The sequence below is a fragment of the Arachis hypogaea genome, chromosome 12, assembly GCF_003086295.3.
Source record: "Arachis hypogaea cultivar Tifrunner chromosome 12, arahy.Tifrunner.gnm2.J5K5, whole genome shotgun sequence".
NCBI classification, from domain to species: Eukaryota; Viridiplantae; Streptophyta; class Magnoliopsida; order Fabales; family Fabaceae; genus Arachis; species Arachis hypogaea.
In genome coordinates this window covers 25018081-25027702 of record NC_092047.1, presented here as the reverse complement: position 1 = coordinate 25027702, position 9622 = coordinate 25018081, and positions in this window count along the sequence as shown.

Genomic DNA, 9622 nt, shown 5'->3' with positions numbered 1-9622 from the left:
CTGCCTCTGAGGTTTAACTTTCGTTATAACAGCGGCGTGCCATCTTTTGATCTGCTTTTATTGTGGCTATCCCCTCTGTAGTTGGGAATTTATGCATAGATGTGGAGTTGAGACTATTGCGCTGAGTTGATTTAGTATTGTCCGACCTATTAGAGCATTGTAGGCTGAACTCACATCGACCACAGTGTAGTCTATTTTGAGTGTCCTGGATTAGTTCCCTTTTCCGAAGGTTGTATGTAGTGATACGTATCCCAGTGGTTGTACCAGGGTATCTCCCAACCCGAACAGACTGTTCGGGTATGCCCTAAGCTCCTTGTCTTCTAGGCCGAGCTTGTCGAAGGTAGTTTTGAATAAAATGTCGGTGGAGCTCCCTTGGTCTATTAATGTGGGGGTGGAGATTGGCGTTTGCCAATATGATGGTGATGACCATGGGGTCGTCGTGTCCCGCGATGATACCGGATGCGTCTTCTTTAGTGAATGTGATTGCAGGGATGTCGGGTGCTTCCTCCTTTCCCTCGACATGATATACTTCTTTGAGATATCTTTTGCAAGATGATTTGGAGATTCCTCCCCCTGCGAATCCGCCGTATATCATGTGGACGTGTCTTTCTGGTGTACGAGGTGATCACGCGGTTCGTCCGATATCTTCGTCCCTCCGTCTCTTTCTTTGGTCATCATCTCGGGTGGCCAGAAACCGATCTAGTTTTCCTTCTCTCACCAATTTTTCTATGATCTTTAAATTGAAGCACTCGTTGGTGAAGTGCCCTCGCACTCGATGATATTCACAATATTCATTCCGGTTTCCTCCTCCTCTTTTGCCTTTGAGTGGCCGGGCTGGGGGTATTTTCTCCGTATGGCAGACTTCTTTGTATACGTCGACTAGGGATGCCCTGAGAGGGGTGTAATTGTGGTATATTTTGATTTTCTCCCCTTGTCGATCTTATTTCCTTTTTGATTCCTTGTCTTTATCTCGGCAGGGGACCCTGGATTTTGAGGTTTCTCCCAACCGAGCGTTTTCTTCCATGTTGATGTATTTTTCTGCTCGCTCCTGTACTTCGTCTAAGGATGTAGGGTACTTCTTTGATATAGATTGGCTAAAAGGTCCTTCTCGTAGGCCATTGATGAGTCCCATGATGGCGGCCTCTGTTGGCAAGCTTTGTATGTCCATGCATGTTTTGTTGGATCTTTCCATGTAGTTGCGGAGGCTCTCCCGATCTCCTTGCTTGATCCCCAGTAAACTGGGGACGTGCTTGGCCTTATCTTTCTGGATGGAAAATCTGGTTAGGAATTTTTTGGCCAGGTCGTCAAAGTTTGAGATGGGGCATTTTTTAGGACAAACGGCATTACATTCCATTCATATTGGCCGAATAGAACTGTAAATGCAGTTTTATACCTATCAGATTCTTTAATCTGAATTTGCCAAAAACCAGATTTCATGTCAAATTTTGAAAAGATATTTGCTGAGTTTAATCTATTGAGCAAATCTTTTTTGTTTGGAATGGGATAACAGATCCACTGCAAAGCTTGGTTCAAAGGTTTGTAATTGATGACAAGTCTAGGGGTTCCTCGTTCTATCTCAGCTTGTTTATTGACATAAAAAGCTGAGCAAGACCAATGACTCTTACTAGGGCGAATTAATCCTTTATCCAAAAGATCTTTTATCTCTTTTTGACAATGCTGCAAAAGCTGCTCATTCATTTGAATAGGACGAGCTTTTGTAGGGATTTTTGATTCTTTGAAATCTTTTTCATAAGGAAGATCAACAATGTGTTCTTTCCTTTTCCAGAAGGTATGAGGCAAGTTAGAACAAATAGACTTTTGAATTTGATTAAAGAGATTTTTGATTCTATCTTGGATCTTTGGTTGAGAAAGTTGTGATTCAAGGGTTTTAAAAGATATTTCTTCCTTCAAAAAGAAAATTTGTTTGGTCTTGGATTCAATTAAGTTTAAAGATTTTTGGGTTGGTGAGTCTAGAAACTCAAAGAAAGTTACGTGTCTTCCCGTAAAAGAGGTAAGTCCAGGAAAATCTGCTAGGTATGAAAACAAAAGGATTATGAAAGGTGTCCCCAAGACTACATCGTTTTTTATGTTTTTTGCTATGATGAAATTAGTAGGAATCCTAAGATTACCCTTTTCAACAAAAGCATCGGTTAATTTGAAATTGATATTTAGTCTTTCACCCGTTATCAAGCTAAGACGTTCAGTACTCTTTTCAAAATATTTTGTGGGGATCAGACCTTCCTTAATACAATTTGAATCTGCACCTAAGTCAAAAAGTGCTATGGTTTCAAGAACAAAATCTTTAACGACAAGTCGGATATGAACACGATGTTTCATAAAAGAAAACACATTTATTATTCTCAGGATTTCTTTTCCCTTATTGTCGTTAGAAATTTTTTCTTCTTGTTTTTTAGAAAACTCAATTTGGTTTATAAGAGGATCAAGTTCCTCATCAACAGATTCTTCTTCTTGCATAAATTGTGAGAGAATAAGTTGATGGTTGTCTTGATTTCTTTTGATTTTTCGGATTTCCTTTTTAAGGTTGTTAACCTCAGCCTGGAGATCCTGAATAGTTATGGGACGAATAACTTGTTTTTCTAATTTTTTGAAAATTGGTTTGACGTCATATTTATTGATAAGGACCAAATTTTTGGGCTTCTTCTTTTCTTTTTGTAAAGATCCTTTTAGTTTCAAAAGAAAGTATTTCTTTTGTTCTGGATTGTCAATAGCCTCAATAGCATCAAATAAGAGATCTTGGTCCTTGGATAAAACACTAATTTGCTTGACATCGGAATCTGAGGATGATCCAATATCATCGACTTGGATATTATTGATATCATCCGAAGATTCTCGACCAGAGTCCTCATCTGAACTTTCAACTAAAAGATTATTAATCTGGTCCTCAATCTGAGGATCAAGGTTCAGATTATTAATCTTTCTTTTCAACCTACAGAACTTGCTAACATGTCCTGGTTTTTTACATGTGTAGCAAATAATGGGATTTTTTGTGGATATTATCGAAAATTATTTTCATTTTTGGAGTTTTGAAAACCTTTTCCTGATCTCCTGAAATTCTTTCCAGGATTGGGTTTGAAAACCTTTTTATTGGATGGTCTTTTAGATTTCCTTGGATGACAGGCCGGAAGACCGAATTGTTCACAGAAGGTTCCCAAGTCGATACGATTCTATGTTTTTTTCTCGAGCAAGTTGCCGTTGTATCTTGTCATCCTGACAAATCTTTAGAGAAACTTTTTGGATGAAAGAAATAAGTTGGCCATAACTTAACTCGTCATAGGGTATTATCCCGTCCGGAGTTAAGCTACGAATTTTGTCCGTTACTTTATCTCCCAGGGATTTGGGAAGTCCTGCAAGGAATTTTTCTTTCCAGAAAGGTTGTTGACTGTCTTCTCTAGTATAGACCCTTGTAAGAAAGGTGTCCTTATACCATCGAAAGTCAGATAGAGTTTTGCATCTAAGATTGGAAAGTAATTCAGCAGAACGATCTTTCCAAAGAGATGGGTCACCTATGAAGTGGCTAGCTATGGTGAAGATTAAGGTATTGACGGCATCAGGGATAGGTTCCCCATCGTCTCCAATAATGGGTTCGTTTTTATCATTGACCTTTATGGCAAAAAAGATAGACTATTTTTGAACATCAGAAGGGTAGTTATCCCACCATCCCTTGAGTTGGCCTGAGAATCCGGAAACAATAACATTGGCTATTGCTTCCTCAGAGGTTTCATGAGCAGCTTGATAGGTTGTTCCTACCATGGTCATGTGTTGTAGCATGCTCATGATGTTGTATTCTGTTTTGCCATCTATATTCCATTCATAAACATTATTGGCATTGAAGCTGACAAAACCTAGTTCCCTTTCTTCGAGAGCTAGATCAGGGGCAGATAAACGATTATAATGAGAGGTAGAGGCTTTGGTTAAACCCTTCCACTTAGTCATAGAATTGGTCATGATGGGGCTAATTTTGAGAGATGATTTGTCAAAATCATCATTTTGGTCAGAAGAGGATTCATTGGAGTCATCGCCAATGGCATTAATGGCCTTGGATGAGCGAGTTTGTATGCGAGAAGTAGATTCACCAGAGTTTGTAGGAGTTTCAGGGACAGTACTAAGACGATTTAAAAGTTGGCCAATCTTTTGCATGGCTTCAGAATCACTAGATCCTTGCTTAAAAATAGAAGTTTTAAAACTTTGCTTTGCCTTGCTGCTTATTTTGAAAGGTTTGAAAAGGGATTTTTCAATGGATTTAGAAATAGAGATTTCAAGGATGTTTTTTTAAGACAAAAAGGATCCTGAAGATGAAGATGAAAGGTTGTCACCCAGATATTGTAAAAATCTGTTAGTATAATTGGATTGTTCAATAAGATTTTTAATATCTTTTGATGCAACAGCTTCATTTATATTTTTGGTTTTGAATAGGGAGGCCATAAATGGGTTGTGTCCTTCCGTATTTGAAATAATAAAGCTCCTTTTGGAGGAAACTCAGATCTAACTAAATTTCCATCTTTAACTTTTCAAGTTGAAATAACATTTGCTGAAAGCGAAGTCTGTTTGTTTTTGAAAGGGTAATCAATGTTATTTTTTATGGAATAAGCATGAAACCATTCAAAGAAAGGAATATGCATTTTAACATCGTTTAGAAAATTGTAGTACTTTTCTTTGAATGATTCAATCTGAGCAGCTGTGTATGTACGTAAATACCATTCTCTGTGGAGGTCATATTTCTCAGAGTAAAGGTTTTTACGTAAAGCTTCTCTATTTATAACAAATTCTGTGCTACTCATTGGCATTGGCATCATTCATAGAAGAGTAGGTTGGAGATTGAATAGAAGATTCTATTTCAATATCATCATCGGTTTGATAAACTGCTTGAGAAATGTTTGAATTATTTTGTAATCCTGAAATATGAATTTCAGATTTTATGGGTCTTGAAATTTTTGAAAACTGAGATTGAGAAGTCACTGAAAAAGATCTTCTTGCTGAAGCAAAATCATTAGATGTTCTGGCTTCAGATCTAGAGGAAAAGGAGTTTCGTCTGTCAAAGAAAATCTCTACTTTCCCTGATTCATCCTGTTTTATTTCTCGTAAGAGAGGTGCTTGTCTAGGCTACGTAGGAATGGCTCGATCAATTGACCATGATTGGGGAAGGTCAATTTCATCCCATTTTATGAGCTTTGAGACCGTGACGTTTGCCTTTGTCATGTCAGTGACAAACAAAGTGGTCTCACGATCTTGGGATTTAAGAAGGACTCTAGAATTACAAGTATTCATGACCTTGTATTGAATCCTATATATTAAAGCGGCTAGGATGGATCCTTCCTTCATGTTAAGACCATGAATTCGGATGTTTAGGAAAAGAGAGTCAAGAATGTTGATATCAAGCAAACTGAGTGTTTTATTTGTTCTGGATTGTCAATAGCCTCAATAGTATCAAATAAAAGATCTTGGTCCTTGGATAAAATACTAATTTGCTTGACATTGGAATCTGAGGATGATCCAATATCATCGACTTGGATATTATTGATATCATCCGAAGATTCCCGATCAGAGTCGTCATCTGAACTTTCGATTAAAAGATTATTAATCTGGTCCTTAATCTGAGAATCAAGGTTCAGATTATTAATCTTTCTTTTCAACCTACAGAATTTGCTAACATGTCCTAGTTTTTTACATGTGTAGAAAATAATGGGATTTTTCTGTGGATATTTTTGAAAATTCTTTTCATTTATGGAGTTTTGAAAACCTTTTCCTGATCTCCTGAAATTCTTTCCAGGATTGGGTTTTGAAAATTCTTTTCATTTTTGTCAGCCCTTCGGTCGTGCTCCTTGTCCCCCTTTAGCTCAGTCTACTCTGTTCTAGGTTCTAGGTATTAATTTTTTTTGTAACTATAATTGACCAATTGTTGTTAGTTAATCTGTGAACTGTGATTTTTCATTACTGTGATTTAGGATTATGGATAATTTTGAATAATTATTGTTAGTTAATTTGTGAACCTTGCGGTTGTTACTGGGTTGAATAATTTTGACTGCGGGTTGCTGTGGATTGCTGTGATATTGTAATTGAATTGTATTGTTTGCTCAGACTGCTCAGAACGAAGGCAATGACTTTAGTTGATTTTAATTTTCATTTTCAATTCTTCTTCATTCTTTGATCAAAAAATTGATTTTTGTTTGGGATTCTGCTAGTAGTACGCACATTGAAATTTGAATCATTGAATGGTTAGCTCTGCTTTAATGCTGTATTGTACATTTGTTACCTTATTTTTTTATTTTGGATTGAATCATTGAAGGATTAGTTGATTTAGTTCACTGGTTAACCTTGTTAGTCTTTATTGAAATTGTGCTGTTGTTTTGTGTTTTTTATATATAGTGATGTATTGTTGTGTTTTGTGACTCAATTGTACTTAGATTGTGACTGACTTGATGACTTAATTGTGCTTTAGATTGAAATTATTGAATGATTAATTGATTATTGATTATTGATTGAGCATGGTTGTTCTGTTGTGATGCTGTTGTGTTTTGTAATTTTTATACAGTAATGTGTTGTATTGTGACTATCTTGATGACTTAGTTGTTTTTAGATTGTATGAACACAAATCGCTCTGACACAGCCTGCCATTTCTCGACCATATGACCGACCGGATCATTTCACGAGGTTGAATCTCGATGCAATGACTTTCGATTGGTCGTTTACCCAAGGAGGCCCCGAAGAGGATCCAAGCAACGAGTTCGAGGTTGGACAACAATTTAAGAACAAGGAAGAAGTCATGTTGGCAGTTAAGCAGTATAGCATCAGGAGGGCTGCGGAGTACAAAATAGTAGAGTGACTAGTTGAGGTATAATGCACAATGTATCCAGTTCGAGCCCGGTTGTAATTGGAGCATACTCATATCATATCGCCAAAAGTAAGAAAAGTGCGAGGTTAGGAGATATTCTGGTCCTCATACTTGCATGCAAGCATCGATGAGGCAAGACCATCGTAGGTTGGATTCGAAGGTGATTGCGCAACACATTTTCACGATGGTCAAAGTCGATCCAACAATTAGTATCAGGGTTTTGCAAGGAGGTGCAGAGAATCACTTTGGTTACAAGGCATCCTACAGAAAGGTTTGACTTGCAAAATAGAGAGTCATTGCTAGAATATATGGCGATTGGAGGAGTCATACAACGAGCTTCCTCGTTGGTTATTCGCTATGCAGATGAACTTATCTGGTAAGATTTATTTCATTATGGTTATTCGCTGTTAAAAAATTCAAACATGTACAATAAGCTAACTGAAAATGTGTCTTTAGGTACTTGGGTGCAACTAGTGGCACAGCCTTGGCCTGGTTCCGCCAATGCTGTCATGTTTCATCAAATTTTTTGGACGTTTCCACCGTGTGTTGAGGCTTTTAAGCATTACAAGCCACTTATTTCTATTGATGGCACCCACTTATATGGTAAATACAGCGGTACAGTCATGCCAGCACGGCCAAGCCCCCATGATAATTGGCCACACGTCTCAAGGTCCTCTAGTAGGGGGAGCCACTTGATGTGCACCCAAGAGTCAGATGCATATGGGAATAGTATATCCCCTATCAAAGGCATCATGTACCCTCTCGTGTACCTCAACCTGCGCTCCTCTGTGACGTCCTGCTCCAACTCTCTGCAAACCATGTTGTGAAACCAAGTGAACTTTATAGTTCACTTTGTCTATCACTATCTGTCCTCTGGACCAGAAACAACACCCAGAATCTGCTCAGATAACTCCTCAATGGTTTGTCCCTAATGGTGCTGCTCCCACCCACCTATGCATCTACTCACAGGATCACCGTCGATCCTGAGTCCCAGCTGATAGGTCACGTCCTGCAGGGTGATAGTCATCTCTCTGCATGGTAGATGAAACATATGAAGGCCTCCACTTCTCTATCAACACCGAGGCAAGTGGCCAGTTGTGCTTGAACTCAACCATATATGCCACATACTTAAACCCGACTCGTCTGAGATATGGCCTAATCTGCTCCGGCGGCCATGTCATCAAATTCCGCCTGGTGCGCAAGATCTGAGGCGCCTACCAAACAGAAATAAAAAATTAAAAAAAAGGGACGATGAACACATAAAATAACAAGTTCACTGTTTATTAATTACAATAAAATAAACAATAGTGAAAAAATTGTACCACTCGATCAAGCCTGCCAGTAATGTGCTCAGCCTGATCCAATCTGTACATCGTATCCTCGTAGCCCAATAACTGTTGCTCCATCTAAACACACTCTAGTAAAATGAAATCACATACACTGAACTCATGTCCTTTTACGTTAACTAAATTATTAAAAAATATATTTAAATCTATAATTGCTTATAAACTTACTAATTTAAATTTAACCCAACTACATGACGCCATCAACTAACACCTAAACAACCCTAATTAATAACTAGCTGAATCTTAAATTTTACTAATCAAATTTTTTTTAATCTAACTTAACCTAATTAATTATTCTACTAATTACCTTCTAATTCACAACTTAAACTAATTATTTTGACTAAACTAACTAACAATTTACTCTAACTAACATGTCAACAGTTAACAATAAGTCTAACTAACATGTAAACAGTAAATCTGTTACTTTAACTAACATGTGACTTCTAACTAGTAACTTTATCTAACATGTAAACAGTAACTTTAACTAAGCTTAAAAAAAGTAACTCTAACTAACATATTATTTACTGACCTGAAATTGAGAATGTCGTCCACAACAAACTTCACGAACGTCAAAAAGACAAAAAGGAGGAACAGAGTAAATTTAGAAGAGAGATTGTAAAAGAAAGGGACAAACAAAAATTGTCCCACTAGATTTTTATAATGTGTCGAACTCATCTTAGAGTTTGTCGGAGTACGACAAACTTGCCTTAATTACAAAAAAAAAAATATTTCGAGAAATAAAATTTAAAATTCTTATTTTAAGAATTAATTAATTTTTTATTTTATATTAAAAAAAACTCCATGGCACTAGGTGTGCAGCCAAAAAGGGTTGAAACCATTTGCTTTTTATGTTTGGCATATAAGGATTTGAATTAGAAATTGATGAAATGTTTGTTGGCTATTTTGTTTCTACCTTCACTCATGCATCCTAGATTGGAGTGAGTGAGATATTCCAGGCATTAGTTTGTACTTTGCAGGCCGTGTTTGTCGTCTATAAATGAACAAAACTATATAATCCACTAAAATAGATTTTCTATTTTTTTTAATTGATTTTGTTGAATGTTATTTTTTATTTTACAGTATTTTTTCACATATCTTCTTCTTATTTCACTTAAAATCTCTAATGTGAATTATGATGCACGGACACTCACACAGATACGGAACACGACACAATACGGGACACGCTAACACGCGAATTTTAAAATCTTATAAGACACGAGAACATGTATACATATAAAATATAAAGTATTTTTTTAAATAAATCGTAATGATATTTTTATATTTTATTGATATTGAAATATAAATTAATTTTTTTATTATTTTTAATGTCTTATTTTAATTATATCAAGTATTTAAAATATTTTTTTGGTTTAATAAATAATAACATATACTATATCTAAATTTATTTCAAGAATATATATTAACA